This window comes from Anabas testudineus, chromosome 19 (genome assembly GCF_900324465.2).
Source record: "Anabas testudineus chromosome 19, fAnaTes1.2, whole genome shotgun sequence".
Classification (NCBI taxonomy): Eukaryota; Metazoa; Chordata; class Actinopteri; order Anabantiformes; family Anabantidae; genus Anabas; species Anabas testudineus.
Genome location: NC_046628.1, coordinates 11,538,933 through 11,556,104, shown reverse-complemented (window position 1 = coordinate 11,556,104; position 17,172 = coordinate 11,538,933). Strand labels below are relative to the sequence as shown.

At 41.3% G+C, this 17,172-nt stretch overlaps 1 protein-coding gene across 3 annotated transcripts in view; it reads left to right on the top strand.

The window, feature by feature from the left end:
- The window catches only part of LOC113156055 (zinc finger MIZ domain-containing protein 1-like), a 94,541-nt gene that overhangs the window by 10,770 nt on the left and 66,599 nt on the right, over window positions 1-17,172 (top strand). Inside the window, exon 2 of one of the 3 annotated variants that reach the window (XM_026350887.1) lies at window positions 14,218-14,310. The exons of 1 other annotated variant lie outside the window; for it this stretch is intronic. The gene's annotated coding sequence lies outside the window, so the exon portion shown is untranslated. Of the gene's footprint in view, window positions 1-14,211; window positions 14,311-17,172 lie in introns of all 3 variants that reach the window. One more of the 3 variants, XM_026350886.1, reaches the window with a different exon arrangement.

The following is a 17,172-nucleotide window of genomic DNA, read 5'->3' as shown; positions in this document are numbered from 1 at the left end:
TTTGTGGAAAAGGTCAGTCAGCAGTGGATCAGGTTTCAGCAACACAGATAATTCAGCTGCCTTTTATGAGTCTTTTTAAGCTCTTGAAAAAACAGCAAACTGACTGTACAGTACTTAATGGCAGCAGCACAGGATATACAGCAGCTACTGTTTATGCTTTCTAACTCTAGATATGCTTAATGCAGTGTTTAAAGTGTGTCTGCTTGGCAGGTTGCAGATAAACCACAGTGGATGCCCTTAAGGGACACAATAATAAAAGGCTTTCCCCACTGAAAGGTCCAAAGTGCAGTTGTCCATTCTGCACAGCAACAATGGAGTGGTTGTGCAAACGGAGCCATCAGCGGCACTGGCAAGCCTGGCAAACCAGCTTATCAGGAGGCAGGGTGCACTGAGCAGTGGGTGGGGTGGTGGTGAGGGTGAGAGGAGGCTAGTCTGTGTCTACACAGGAGGCATTCAGGCTCTGTAGTGAAGTGTAGGTCACCTGCGTACAGTGTGAGTGAAGTCAAACTGTATATACAGACGTGCACAGGCAGCTGGATTGATTTAAATGTCTGTTCTTGAACTGGCTGAAACTGAAAACAGCGTTCACACCTGGAAGCTGCCCAGTAAAACCACAGTCTGACCTGCTGGCCTCTGAGCAGCTGAGCTTAGGCCATCACTGGAGCTGTTACGTACGTTAATCGAGTAAATAAACGGAGTTTCATTATCAATACAGATGATAATGAAGCAGACTGTTAGTTGAAACTCTAGTGAGAAATGTCAGGTGTAACACCTGTGTGAATGTGATCAGATTCTGCTAGTCAGGTGGCAGCCAAGCAGCTGTGAACGAACCACTGACTGTGAAGCAGCTGTCAGTCAGCTAATGCAAGCAAAGCATTGTATGATCTGTGAGCCTAAATGGCGCTCTAGCTTTGCTGTTTGCTATGCAGAACTACATTTCTGTATTTCATATTCCTTTTATTCCTTAGCTGGAATAATACTGAGCAGATGTTTAGTGCTTCTAACTGGATCGGACCAGTGGATAAGCATGGCAGGGACTATCTGAGTGTCAATATTGACATTACTTTGCCTACCTCAGTAATACATTTACCACTGTCTCTCTTTTTGTGTAAAAACTGCAACTGCAAAACCAAATGAATGTTCGCTCGTCTTTCACGCAGCAGCAACCCTGATTTTAAGCAGCGCCGTTTGTTGGTGGCAGATTTTTTTTTATTTCTCTCGTGGAGCTGTTTGAGGTGTTGGAGGAATGTGCGTCGTGTGCTCAGAGAGTTTACTCACTTGCAACATAGTCTGTAGTGCTTTCACTGCATTTCCTTAGGGACACAACACTTGCAAAAAAAAGGAAGTCTCAAGGTGCCTGTGTTAGGCTTTAGATGTGACTCTAGAGTTGGTAAATATTTAGAGAGCAAACATTTTGATATCAGTGGGGATTATAGTTGAGGGAAACATGTTTTTCTAAGAATGGAAATGTCAGCATATTGCAAGGCGTAATACTACAATTTTTATTTTAATACCAGTCTCCAAAAAACAGCAGTTTAGCAACTCAAATCCCACAGAGGAAATCAGATTGTTTTTCCAAGTCCGGCTTATTTTGATGTAGCTCGCCCACGGAAACTCATTCTCTTTGTTCAAAAACCATCCAATTCATCAGCAGGGATTGTTGCCGCCCACTAACAACCAACATATTTGTTCTGCTGCTTCACCTTGTTGGCTTTGTAGAGAGAATGTGCCAAAGGTGGATGTTAACCATGTCAAGTGCTGTCTGCCTCATTTAGTTCGTCACTGAATATTCATGGGTCTTGAGACCGGTGTCAGCCTTAAGCCAGCCACGCTGAGAACCTGCATCCTCTACACTCATCAACCACGCGCGTTCCTTCGACGTGCAGCTCCTTCCATCCATCTTGTCTTTCGCCTCACATTTATGTTTATTTTCTAATAAGGTGGTGGTTTCGCCTGAAGCCGACAGTCATTTCCTGTTCCAATTTGTGTGGCATGCGAGAGGAGCTGTGCTGCTTCTCACTCCAAGGCGCTCAGGGACGAGTCACTGAAGGCACCCCATGAAGAAGAGAAGGAGGAAGGAGGGAGGAGAGCGGGTATAACCCCATGTTCTGCAGTCATGCCCATTTACTCCCCTTGACACCTCCGGGGACACGCTCTGACCTCTGCAGGGATCTCGCTGCCTCTTTGCGCTCACTCATGCGTTTTCTCTGTGCACCGAGGAAACCGCACCAAATTCCTTGTGCATTACAAGAGCTTTCAGGAGGCCCCCGTCACTGCTTGGTCTCATCTAGACTGCCGTGACTGTTGTTTGGCAGCGCTGCCGAGATGCGGTGTGAGGTTAGATTCAGTTAGCATGGCAATGGAGTTTGCAGTGGTTGTCTCATTAAATATGTTTCCTGTGTTAACATGGAAAGCTCATGCTCGTTGTTGCTCCTTGCATTAGACGGTAGGCACCATATATAGATTGTGTTGGCTGTCAACGTGGTTAATGCTGTGGATTAATAATTTGCAGGGTGTTGCAATGAGATTTGTGCAGTGATGAATTCAGGTATTTACTCAAGAAAAAGATATAATACCACAGTGTTGAAATATTATATTAGAAGGCTGTATTCATAGTCCACATCAGTTCATTTACTCAGGCATTGCACACACGTATGTACTTGTGTTTAATTTAAATAGACTATTATAATTGAATGCATACTTACAGTACATTTGAGACTGAATTATTATTTCTAACTCCACTATGTACACAACATATTACTTTTAATGCTTTGTAGACATTAAACTATCCAGCAGAATATATTATAGATAACATAAGTATGATATTGTTATTTGAATATTGTTGATGTGTTGTTATTTAAAAACAGTCCCCTATTATACTTCTGAGTAGCCACTTGTTGGCCACTTGAAGCACAGTAAGCTGCAAACACACATGGAAGATGACAACATTTAGCATGTTAAACACATATTTTAACCAAATAACAATACAACGTATTTTTAAATATGCAAGTATGTATGTAAATACTTATCTTAAAACCGACTAGAGTGACTGTATTATATCCATTTCAAATGTAGTGGGGTGAAGTGAAATGATAAAACAGCATGAAACACTTTAGCTACAAGAACCCATAACATGTACTCAAGAACATTACTTGATAAAATAAACTACTTTCTCCTGCTGGATTTGTGAGAAGATGAGCAGGGGGAGCCCAAGTACAGCCTTTAAGTCCTGATACATGAGACTTTGGCTGCAGCGGAGGGAGTTTCATCTCCTGTCATCTCCTCGTTGATTAGTATTGATTGGTTGGGCTGAATTGGCCTCTTGAATGGATGTAGTATCAATTAATCCCTCATTGTAGTTTCCCAAATCCATCGTAAAGACTGGAGAACGGCTACACGGCTTATTGCAAGCTGAACATTTTCTGCGGGGGTTAGAAAAGACAAGTTTTTTAGCCTCAGTGTTTTACCTCTTAATGAGACTGGGGGAAAGTTGACCTACTGAGTAATTGTGACAAACGTAGCTGAGGGGAGCAGAATGTCGGCCTGGCCCCTTTTCACTGAGGTGGCTAAAAAAACTCACTGCACCTGTGGTTTGTATAGGCATGAATCTTTTTCCCAGACAAAATGAGGAATTCACTGCAGCTTGGAAGGACCCCTTCCCCCCACCCGCGATGCACGGATGACACGGTCTGCTGTGCTGCTGCTGCGGCTGCAGCCGCTGCTGCCGGTTGGTTTTCGATGGGGGCAGCTTGAGTGGAATAATGAAATGGAAAAGTTCCAGCGCAGTGAACACTTGCACGCAGAAGGTAATTGGAGACTGCCACCGAAGAACTCCTCACGATATGCTTTCAGTTCCACTCCACAGAGAGACAGACCACAAAGTTTGATTATGTTTGCTGTTAACCAAACGCCTGCTGTAGTCAAGCAAAGGTGGGAATGACAGAAGGCGGCAGCTCGGGCTGAATGCACACATTTGAAATCGGTTTCACTATAAAAGTAGCATCAACATTATCACTCTGGTCTGACGCAATCTCAAGTTTTCACTGTTGAGGAGTTTTCAAAGCAAGGACCTGCACAGGAGTCAACACAAATAGGTTCTGGCATCCCATTCTTAATTTATGACCTCTGAGTGTCGTGTGCTAAATGATTGACAGGCTACTCCTTGCTTGGGGTCTCCACATTAGAGCAGCATTGTTGATCGCTTTAAGAGCAGGTGTTCGAGGCTCATGTTAGCCTTATTTAATTAAGGAAAGACGTTAGATTGGTGGGTCCTCGGCTATTTTAAGTCTGATTTGAGAGTGGAGGATCGCAGCGTGTTCAATGGAAAGCAGATGAATGATTGATAAGAGAAGCAAAGCTGCTTCAAGTCCTGCTCTCAGGACATCAATAATAAAGGACACTTTCAGGGCCTCTGTGGCATATGGAAGAGATTTCATCACCTCCTGGGTTTAGCAAGTTTTGTGTTATGATTTCCTTTGTATTATTTTGTATTGTGATAATTATTTTATTTTGTTTTGGAAATGCATGCACTTTTCCTAAAGTGCTGGCTCAGGGTCTTTTGACCAATGCCATCAATTCCCCAATATATGTAGAATGTATTGTTAAAAGTTAGATTTTTTTGTCTACTATGCATATTTTCTATATGAGTTAGATGAGATATTTTGTCAAAAATATGTTACACTTATGTTTCTGTACATATATTTATCAGGTTTACATGTTATTTTAAGTCAGATCAGTCCCTAAACTACATTATAGGTACCTTATTTGGTTCATTTCACTCCACCGTTGTGCTCATGGTGTTGCTCAAAGTTTGACTGTTTGAGTTATGAATGCCAGAGGTGCCAAAACACATAAAAGATGTTGGAAGAGGAAAAAGGAAGATGAGGAGATGTTTTTTGGCAGTGTTGCTGCTCTGTGAAGCTGCCTCTCCTGTCTGCAGTGTAGATCCTGCTGCTCTGTGTGTATCTGTCAGGCTCCATGTCATCCTGCCATTGTTCAGGCCAGAAATCAGCACAGATTCCCATTGTTCTACACTCGGATCTGCAGCTACAGTCTGTTCTGCCCAGTGTCTCTGCACTTTGTCATGTTCGTAAAATAGAGTGTCCATTCTCAGCAAGAATAAGCTTTCGCAGAGGCCATGTTACCTCTGCTTTCTCCTTGGAGTTTGGAAGTTACAACAACAGAAAACCCTTGTTCTAATTGGTTGACATCCTATTTAGGCTTGATGTGTCACTGTGGCTCAGATTTGACTCAACTTTGCCACAGAGCGGATGTACAGGCATCTCCTCTCCCGCCGTAAACCTTAACTGGCTCTCGACAGGAAAGGAAGACATGCCTCAAAGTGGATCAAAGTAAGTCCTCCTCCCCCCCGTCTAAAAGGAACAACATGTTGATAGGGTCCCAGTCACAAGCTCAGTCATTTGTGGAGGAGTGGAGTGGTTAAGGACTCCTCGGGCTCGTGGGAAAGCATTCTGGCTGAAAAGACGTCCTGACATTTGTTTTCTAAACAGTGTTTGTCTGGCTTCATGTTAGGGGTCAGCAAGGGCCTCGGTCTGTTCAGTGGGTTTTCTGTTGTTCAGCGGTGTTGATGCAGGCTGACTTCTCTTATGTGAGCTGATTATATGTGTTTCTTTCATGTGGTTTTACTTTGTGAGGTACCTAACCAAACACTTTCACTTTGCCGCTCCGTCTCTTCAGCCAAGTCAGACTGTGTGCTCCATTCAATGGCAACGCAGCACGACTCCTCGACAGGCTGCAGCAAGTAACCTTTAGTTCAGAGGGAAAAATAGTTTTTCTTAGTAAGACATTCACTCTTATGCCACACACACCTCTTGGCCCTTGTAATATTCACTCTTACTCTGTAGACAAGAAGCACTCTCACGTTGAGCAAAACAAATGATTATGTTTGCATTAAATCTTGCAGAGCTGTGCCTGATGCTATTAACTCCACAAGAAGAAAAGTGCAGTGTAATACAGACAGTATTACACTATTATTGTCCACTGGACTTACTGTAGTGATGAGGGAGGAGTTATTTATACTGGCAGCTGGAGCACTTCCAAGGCTGGCATGGGTATAAAACTTTACTGGTCAGATCATCATTACAAGAGGTGAGGAATTATTTAGAAGACATTCTTCTGTAATAAAAAGTCAAAGGTGCAAGTCTGTGTAAATAAAAATAGGAACAGCTGTGACAAAACATTATGGACTCATAGTTGAAAATTTGCTTCAACTGTTTCAGTGTGAATTCACTAGTCATTGTTTTCCCCACTGTGGGAAAAAGTGGTGTTGTTGAATGAAAGCTGCTGTGAGTGGAAATACTGTTGTTGAAAATAATGTAACCAAAGGTAAATCTAACCAAAAGAGTGAGGCTGAAAGAAGCTGCAGAGCTGCTTGATAAGTCTCTGTGGGTTTGTCAGTGCCATTGCCACCTTTCAGCTTTCAGAGTTATTTGATCCATTGTTCAGATAAACTTATCTAGAAGTACAGCTTTAAATTCACTGTATCCAACTGAAGTTTTGATTTTATCAACATCCATTGATGCACATTTCTATCTATCAGTTCTTCACTGTGCAAAACTCTAAACTTATTCCAATAGTAACTATGAAACAGTAATGAATTGTTATTACACACAGGACGCATATTAATATGTAGTATATAGAAGGGTTGTGCACAAAGCTTATGTATGTAAGGTCTTTGCAATTTAAAGAAAAGTTTGAATGTGAACATCAAACACACAGCTCTGGTGTCTGTAGTGGCCTGCCGGATCCTGACGTGTTTTAAACAGCACTGTCTTTGCTGTGACATAAGAAGAGACCACAGATGAAAATCACCTGTCTGCAGTGAGCCCCAGGATGCAGAGCCCATCTCCTCTCAAGGTGGGTTGTCACCATGGCTATTAAGACTAATAGCAGCAGCTTGTGATAAGCACAGTTAGCTGAATTCATGACCCGAGCGGCCGGAGCAGCAAGATCATTTCCACTTGTGTGTTTTTCTGCTGATGCGTTTAATTTTTATCCTGTCTGGTGCTGTGACACAAGAGGGAAACCACAGAGTGCCAGAAAGAGATAGGAAAATAGAAAAGAGAGTGATGGAGCCCTGGGTGAAATATTGATTTGGCACAATCCAGGGAGAAAGCACTGCAATATTATATTGTCTCATATGACACGAATTAAGTAATCTCTGTAGTGTTGATTGCATAACATCCAAGGCCTGTGTTGCTCTTATGCTGCTCGTCAAGGCAAATGACATGAAAATTACAGGTTACATTTCCCTGGGTCATTTTAAAAGAAAGAATCTAATTGAGTTGTACAACATCACCTACAATGTCTATTCAACTATTCCCGTGAATAGTTTTCAACAGTTTCAACCACATTCTACTGAAGCATTAGAGACTTTCACCAAAATATTTCATGGAGCTGCAGGAATTACACCCTTTTGCTGATTCCTGATAGCGTGTCAAGACTGAAGAGGATGAGGAAATTAGTCCAGATAAAAAAAGGCGATTTTGAGAAACATTTTTAAACGAAATGAATTAGATGGAAAAATAACTTGCCAGCTGAAAAAGGCTACCAGAGTATTTTATGTGTGTGTACGGCACATTGGAGCAAATAAACGTGTATATGGATAATGCTTGGACAGAGCAATGTAGATGAACTTGTTCCCCCCCCTTTCCCTAACCCCTCTGCCACCACATGGTCGGTATTAGCCGATTTCCTGGAGATCACTGGAGGAAACCGTCTGAGCACTTGTGCTCCTCTTTCTCCCGCTCATTCACTTGGCGTAGAGTGGCCCGCTTAATGCATTGTAATGGTTGACCATTATTTACGCAGGGGATAAACAAAGAGAAGCGAGGAATTGATGGAGTAATCCACTCTTGCAGTCATTAGGCATTGAGATGGAGGAGCTGGTGGGAGCAGCCTCCTCCTTATGCCTCTCGAGTCGAGCAGCTAATGGAAATGGGACTCATTAAGACACCTTATACTCTGGCGCACCCAAGATCATGAGCAATTGCTAATTGATTGTCGTTAGCGATCTCGCAATGAGACGCTCTGCCTGTTTTCTCATTTGTTATGAACGGCTTTGTTTTCTTCCCCCGTCTCCTTCACTTCATTATTGATGTTGCTGTTTTTCTTTCTTTGCTCCCTTTTGCCTCGAGAGTCCTCCACCACTGAGTCAGGTTAACGCTGGTATAACTGGTAAGCTGCAGCAGTCACAGTCCAGGGGAATCCCACATGGACAAATATAGAGTATTTATTTCCAGTAGGGTTACTGTAGCAGTGTTTTTTAAATATCGGTATCCTAGACCCACTAATGACTCCATCTGCATGAAACACATAATATAGGCTAGTGTGAGAGGGTGGATGTAGAAAATGTGCTCCAGCAAGCGTGGTCATGGTTGAATGGCAGGGAGAGGCAGGTCTCCCCATGATGCTTTGCTTATTAGCTCTGGAAATTCCTTTTTCTTTCCTCTGGAACCAGCAGATTTTGTTCATCTCAGCCTTTAATCATTTTTTCCCTCCCATTAGAAATGTGCTCCCTTATCCCTCCCTGGATTCCTCTGTGTGTATGTCCGTTCCCCTCCTCCCCTCACCTTCCCTCTCATTGCTTTTTCTTTTTCCTTATTATTAAAAAGACGAAGAAAAGATAAGGGAGCAAGATGAAGAAAAGGGGATGAAAATGCAAATACATGTGTGTGGTTCTTCCGTGTGACAGATCAGGCCTCATTACACCCACCTCTCCTTCAGAATGGGCTGGATGCGATCACCTCTCTGTTTCTCTGTCTTACTTGTCTCCATTACCTTATGACGGCTCTCACTTCTAGCAAACCCTCTCGCTCCTGGCCTGCTGAAATGGTGAGAACAACCAGGTGACCAAAGAGGAATCTCTGGTTACAGGGCATGCAATTTGCTTCGCAGATGAAGCAGGAAAGAGCAGGGAAGCAGGGGGCATGATTTTTATGTCTGTGGTCAGGCGGTACAGCATTTCTTTTTCTTTTTCTTTTTTTTTTGCTGTAGCACTCTGCCAGCCGCCTTCCCCTCTATCTCTATCTGCCTTGTGGGAGTTGCTACCACCTTTTCACTCTGATAGGGAAAGACTAGAAACAAAGGAAGAAAAATACAGTCACCCTCTTGGGCTGCTCTTGCTTTTGAAATAAGATATGTGCTGTAGCGAGAGGGGAAGGAGAAATAATATTGAAGCCATCAATTCATGTGAGACTCATTGGCGCACGCTTTTGAACTAGAAAAAAACATAGATGTTTAAAGTCAAATCCTGCTTTCATACAGCTTGGATCTTATTTTCATGATGTTGGCCATTGTTCCTATGAGTAATAATAAAAGAAGGCTAATAATAAATGAATTGACAACTGGAGTGAAGAGTACAGTAAAAAAGGCTGGAGTGTGTTTGACATTTTAAATAAACCTTAATTATTTTCAACTGTGAGAGTGATCTTTTTGGGATCACTTCATTCAATTGTTCCAGTTGTTTTGGTGCTCCACAAAACAAAAAGGAAAAAAAAGCGGATGCTAGAGGGCTAACGCATTGGGAAGCAATGCGCAGCAGGAAGTAAATTACCTGCATTTGCATAAATAAGACGCTTAATTGGTAGTTGCTGTAATGCTAATATGGTGGCACACATGCATATGACTGTAGTGTTCTGCAGTAGAGTGTGTTTGCCTACAGTGTGTGCATGTTGTATAGGATAGTGTATGTATCTGTGAGGATCCACATAATTACAGCAGTGGTTGTTAACTAGGCGCCGGCATTTGTGTTAATCACCAGAGTGAAGATTAGAGAGCTAACTGAGCTGGTGTCTCATGCTTTCTAAATGTATCACACTAAAAACCATTATCTCCAAACCTGTAATCATCACTATAGCAGAAATTTACTGCAGGGATACACTTCATGTTTATGACTTAGCATCACAACAACGTGTGAATTCGTCTGATGTAATGACACCACATGGATGTCCTCTGACACTGGCAGCATGTGTTGGGAAAATATCAGGCCGCGCATTACATGCAGCGTTAGAACCGCACTGCTATATATGGGAAATGATTGTCAGGTGTTTATTAGAGATTTCCACTACCACTGGTCACTATATGTTACTAAATGAGCAATTTCACAATCAATTTCGTGGTCAAAAGGTTGAACCTTGATTAAAACAACAACATTCATTTGATTACTGTTTTTTTCCCCTGCATCTAGGTTATATAATGCTGTCATTTCAGCAGGATTTCATTTGCAGTATTTACATGTGAGTTTATGACCAACTTTACACAGATGTCAAATCAAATAGGAGAGTAATTAACAGACTAATCTGTAGTGAAAATAATAATCGGTTGTTAACCTGTTCAGATCTTTATGAAACATGTAGTTAGAAGGATTGATGGGTTATTGACGTTTAACCTTAATTCAACTAAAATAACCCAGGTTAAGTATAGGATAAATTATAATATCCCTTTAATTAATAGTGTGTAATCATGTTATTAGTATATTATCCACAGTCAGTCTGTAAACACACTGTAAACACACTGACTGTGAGGTGAGTCGATTGCCAGCGTGATGTTCACAATCATGTTTTTATCTCTTTAAAACGAGAACCTCCTTCCCTGCTGAAAATCATCGCGAATGACTAAATTGTCATTCCCACATTTGCTTCTCCAGCGTTTCCTACTTTGGTTTCCAAGTGTCTTTTTCTGGAGTCTTTTGAAAAAAGCAGAGATGCATATGTCGGTTGATCTCGCATGTCTTGAGCATATCAACAACAGGAAGCAGCCCGGAGGAGGCATTGTGATTTCTGTGCCAAGGTAACACTAAAGTGGAAGTGTAGAGAGGTGAATGGGAGGTTAAAAGTGTCAGAGCTGGTGTTTACTGAGAACAAAATGCTGTGATTAAAACTTCCATTTCACCTTTTTCTATTTTTTTACTTTTAGGAAATGAGGCAACTTATTTTGGAGATCATCTGACGTTTTTGCGGAAGCATTAACCTGCATTTATTAATAGTAGTATGTGTTTTTAAGCCCTGTTATCTTCTTAGTTTATTGTTTTTGTTTTTTCAAACATAAAGGAAAAGCTTTTTAATCCTTTTCCTGTTACATTTGTTCACATGCTTCACGTCCACATGCATTCCAGACCTTCTGTATTTATTTACCTGTTAAAATGCTAATGTAGTCCGCTGAGAATAATAGCTCCCAAGAGCTCTCTGGGGGGACAAACTGCCTATGGCTCTCAAGAGCTTTTTTCCACAGAGTTGAGAGCAGAGCCAGGTGAATGTTTCTCACCAGGTGTCCCCACTCCTGCCATTGTCAAGGCTTAGCGGGTGGGGTTCAAGCTCCCACCACCCGTCTGCCTAACCAGTGGGTTTCATGGCCACTTTGCACAGAATGACAGCGCCTCATGCAGTCTGTAAAATCCCAGGGCTTACTTGGGTGGCAGGCGAGTGAGCCTGTCCAGCTCCAGTGGCTGCAGCAACAGTAGGGATTTTGACTCCATGAGGACCCAATTAAACCTGGGAGGGCCTCTGTGATGGAATAATAACAATGATAAATGCACCTCTGCGGTCGGCTTAAAAGAGCCAGGGAGAAATGTTTTATTGTGCTGAGCTGTCTTGACACAATTTATTCAGCTTCCTGTTTTTTGCAGTATCAGTAGGTTTAAAATATCACCTTGTAAAAGTTGTTTTTAATGAAAGGCTCTGTGTCATTTTTGAATGAAAAATAAAAATGACTTGGCTTCATGCAACATCAAAAATGTACTGCATGGGCTTTGAATTGGCTCGGGAAGTAGTACCCAAAACTACAAAGGTTGTGTGTGTCTATGTAAATGTGTGAGAGGATTGTCTGGGCTGGATTGAAGTTTGAATTTTTCCTTTTTAACTTTTTGATTCTTTTTTTTTTAAATATCCTAAAATAGAGAAATATTTTAAGGTCTTTATTTGGTGTTTACTCTCTTTTAGGGAACACACACAAGTGTTTTTTCCTCTGTTAGGTGGTAATTCAGAGGAAAACTCCTTTAATTAGATAACAGGCTTCTGTATTTCGCATTTGCACTTTGCCAGCAGTTTATCAATTACTGCTTGTGGTTTCATACTGCCAGTCAGTCTTTGTCTGGGTGCTTGAGCCTCCTCCTCGCTGCACTGCAGAGCTATGTTATTGTACTTAAACAAATCAATTCTGTTGCAGTTGAGCTTTTTTTCCCTCCATCCCCCGTCATTATGAACTGTTTGCAGTGCAGAGCACATTGATTTTTCACAGCCCTGGAAAAGCTGTTGATGAATAGCACAGAGGTATCTGGAGAGAATCTGGCTTTAAAAAGGAGACACCCAGCGTCAACCCCTCCTCCTCCTCCTCTCTCCCGACCCACTGAGCCCCTAGCGCTCTTCCACTTTCTCTTTTCAGAGAGCCGCACTTCCAACAGGGGAGAAATGCTGCCTGAAAAATCTTCCAATGATAAAAAAGAGGATTAAAAAAGTGCAAGGCACAAGGGATCGCCTTCTCCTCCTGGATGTGAAAATACACCTTGTGGTTGGACAGTTTTTATACACCGCCCGTCCAAAAACAAAGTCACACTAATATTTCGTTGGCCCAGTTGTAGCTTTGATTATGGCACATATTTGCTGTGGCATCATTTCAATAAGCTTCAGCAATGTCACAACATTTATTCTCGTCCAGAGTTGCATAAATTTTTGCCAAGATCTTGTATTGATGATGGGAGAGTCGGACCGCTGCACAAAGTCTTCTCCAGCACATCCCAAAGATTCTCAGTGGGGTTAAGGTCTGGAGAGTCCTGATGAAAGTGATACTCCGGCAGAATACAGCTGTAGACGTTAAGGTGGTGGAGATAAAGTATGGGGAAAGGGTGGGGAAAAGAGCATTTGTTGCATACTTGCACACTCCACACATATATTCACCAAGCTAGAGCAAATGCCCTGAGGACATTTTTATTCTTCCTTTCCTTCCTTCTTTGAGCTCATTGAAAATTTTTGGTTAAACATTTAAGGAATACAAAATAAAAAGCTTTGTGACATTTTCTAGCTTTTTCATGAAAATGAGTTTCGTTCCTTCTGAGCAAAGGAGAGAGTTAAAGAAAGAGCTGAGTTCAGGATGGGAACAAATGAAAAGGCCATAAGTTTGTTCATAATCTCTCATGTGCTGAGAACACTGCTACCTTAAAAGATGACTGTCTTAAAGTACTACCTTAACCTGAACCTCTTTAAAAGAGGGATGCAGAGCTTCCTTTTAGCTGACACTGTGCTCACAAATACATAATATATATAATATATAACATCTTTTAACACCCAAATGTGGCTTTTTTGTCACATTTGAGGTCTTGTGGAACTACAAAATAAAGTTATATCTATCTATCAGATAGTCTCAGTTTGTACACACTGAGGTCACCCACTCATTCAAGTGTGGAAATTTTTGCAAATGTCAATATTCAAAGTGTTTTTTATTTTGTTAGCCTCTCTCAGATACCAGCAGAGCCACGCATGATTTATGGAAAGATAACACATGCTAGAATCCAGCCTGTCCTGCTTGTAATTATAACTTCTCACAATGACGAAGAAATCATTAAAATGAATTAAGTCGGTTACTTCCTTGGGTGACTGTAGATTATATGATTTCTAAATATGTGGCCCCTATAAGATAAATGAGGTTTTCTCTTTAATCTAAATCATATACTGATTTTGATTACATTTGTTCTGTATCATTGTAATAAGTCTTAAACTGTATGTTTTCTCACACGTTGGTTATTTCATTTTGCACCTCAATGGCTTAAGTGGTTTCAAGGGTCTTGATGTTGCTGGGCATACATACAAGTCTTGACGGCTGTGCTAAGTGCTAAACTGTGGTGAAGGCCTCTCTTAATAGGCTTATCTGTCAATTGCGAGTGACTTGTGGATGTGCAGTGGCAGTGAACTTACTATGTGCTGAATGTTTATGATGCCATACTGATCATGTGAAGTATTGCCAGCTCTTTTGATGTGTCCTTCATGGGCAGGAGAGCGTGAAGGAGCTTATCCATGCAGGAAAGAAGTGTCTCTAGTTCAGCAAGGCACAGATGGAAGCCACTCAGAGCCCAAAGGAGTGTGTGAGAAGTGAAATCATTGAGGGGACTTGATTTTCAGGGAAAAAATGTGATTGTAGTAATTTATTGTTTGTAGATTGGTGCATAATATTATTTTCTTTCCCTCCTCTGATTTCTCGCAGGGGCAGAAGACGTGAGGTGCTGGAGTGTTTCTCTATATAGTGTTTGAATGGGTGGGGGGGTCCTTTGTGGTGAAGAATCAAGGATTGAAGTCAACACAGGTGAGTCATCTTTTGTTTTTATTGTTTTGTTTTGTACATGCTCTATGATTAGACCTATGGAGTCCATTAGATGTCAGTAGCAAAATTAGTTTTACACTTTGCACACCTGTCAACTTGTTGTTGACAGGTAGCATCTTGAAAGTACTGATCTTTGGAGGAGCAAGGATCTGAGGAAACTAGCCTGTTACCATCGTGTGTTTTATTTAAAACACTTTGTTGGTGTATAACATGAAAGGGAATGTCCATTCAACCTCTCTGGGCAGTTACCTGCTGTATTTGAACATAGGCTCAACTGGACATTACACAGACTTTGTATCAGAGAGCTGATAGGATAATGTACGTTTAATGTCCGAGCCAGATTTTGGCATTTGCATTTCTACATACACTACAGCTCCTTCGGATTAGGTTTAGAGAAGTTCAGGGCTCCAATGTCTGTAAATGGCCAAATACTGTTACTCCCCTGTCACTACAGTGATTTAAATACCCCAAATTTGTTTGCTCGGACCAACTCTGTCCTCCACTGTGCTTGAGTATCTTTGGCAAACATGTGATGCCAGCGGTATGTGTGTAGCCAGCCTCACAGAGCATGTTGATTTTATCAGGAGCTCACGGGGGCTCCGAGTAGCAAAGTGCTGAGATGTTGCGCCTGTTTATGTTTTTGCTGACATTACAAGTACATTATTCACTCTGACTGTTGTACACCTACACACATATACACAAGGTCACGACTATCCAGCCATCAGTTCATCCTTATGCAATATGCAACTCAGTGTATGTTCCACTATGAGGGAGAATTATGTCGTGGAAAGGGAATGTAATTGGTTTGTCCACTGTATTATACAATACAGCTATGGCTTCATGGATTAGGAATTGGGGCATCCAGCATACACACACACACACACACACTGAATGGATAAGAGTGGTTAATCTTGATTATAGCAGTGTGAATGCTGAGAAATACGGTTCACTGACAAACATCTGCACGCCACACAGCTGAGTGGGATAAACCAAAGTGATTATTGTGGAAATGTCAGGCGAGGTAGACTGTGAGAGCAAGTGAAACGAGGGGGGATATGACATGAACGGGGACACGACATGAGTCACAGTCAGTTCTCTCTCTCACTCTCTGTGACAGATTTTTCCCTCTGACTGTTGACGTAAGGTTGCTTTGTGGAGGGAAAATATATCTGGGTTTGATGGAAAGGCTACAGCTAAAGGAAATAGCAACCATTTATTATAGAGAGGTCTAGGTTGATATCCTAATACAGTGTATTTTATACCATCAGTACAAGCAAAAGCCTGAAAATTTGAGATACAACTTTAATGATTTTGTTGACACTAATTGACTAATCGCCTAATTAACTAGTTTTTTCAGCACTAAGACATTTCTGCAACCAGTTTAATTTTTTGAGGCCATTTTTTTAAGACTGTGAGGTTTCAGACTTTGTAAGTAAGCACTGATGAATAATTGCTTTCCTCTGTGAAGTGTGAGAGGTGCAGACATTCTGTTAACTTCGCTAAAGGAAAAAGGGGGGAGTTAAAAAAAAATCCCCTTCCTGTTAGTGGTCTCTCTTTCTCTCTGTTCTTGTGAGATCTGGAACCGATAAGTGTGAGGCCTCTGGTAACTGAACAGGAAGGATAGAGGGCCTGGCCTCAGAGCCCCTGCCTCTGCACACATGTCCACCTTCCCTGTACAGGAAAACAAAGAGAGCAGAGCCTCTTGCTTAAATTCAAGTTTCAAAACATTCAAGCCCATCAGAAGGATTATTATCACTTGTTGGAGTGAACTCCTATTCTGATTCAGATTTCTGTTGAATATATTAACAGAACATAGCCAAATTAATGCTTTGTAGCGGCTTTACACTCGTACACAATCACAGCTCCCTTGTTCCTCTGACCAGCGTTGAGTCAAGTGGAAGTACTTTATTAAACAAGGACGTAGGAGAGCAGTTGGAGTTTATCGTTGAACCCAAACACCCAGAGGTCTGAATGACAAGCTGTTAAACTGATAAGCATGATGAGGTAGTTGTAGTGTCTGTGCATGGACACTAAAAGACACTAAAACATTTTTGACATTAGTTTGACTGGGCTGTTGAAGAGATGTTGAAAGATCAGTTTTATGAGTGAACATCTGTTGGCAGCTTTTTGCCATTATAACAAAAACCTACTCGCTGATCTTGTTCTTCTGACAAAAACAGCAAGAGAAATATTCAGAACTTGGTCTTTACACACATTTACAACAGGAAAACTACATAAAACTTGAAATTACATGCATGCTGTCTTCAACTTCAGAGTCATAAACAACAGATTTTCAAAAAGTTAGTGGAAGATACAAGTGTCTGGAAGGGAAAGAGAAGATCTGTAATCTCTGTAATCATAGTTGTCTAGTGGATAAGCACACTATTCTTTTAGAAATAAAGAATAAAAGTAGAATAAAAAATGAGGAAAAGTGCTTCATGCTAAATCATGCATCATGTGTGTTTATTTTATAATAATCAGATAGGTAAAAGCTATATATAAACTAGGTTCTTTTAACACTTCTTGCATTCATTTAATCATGTTTCTCTTCAGCTTTTTTTCTTTAATTTGTCTTTATTTTATTGTGCTATATACTGTATGTTAACTTGGCCTTGAGTTAAAGTCTGAAAATTTCAGTGCTACAATATAGGCTGTTTTTTGTTGTTGTTGTTGTTGTTGTTGTTGTTGTTGTTGTTGTAATTTAAGTCATCAGTACAGACTGTGAGCTCTCCTCAGCATCAAGTTCAAGTCCAACATAGTTTTCATTCTCCTAGAATCTGCTGTTTTTCAGACGAGCACTGGAACCCTGAACGTCTCTTGACATCACCCAGAGGACCTGTATGT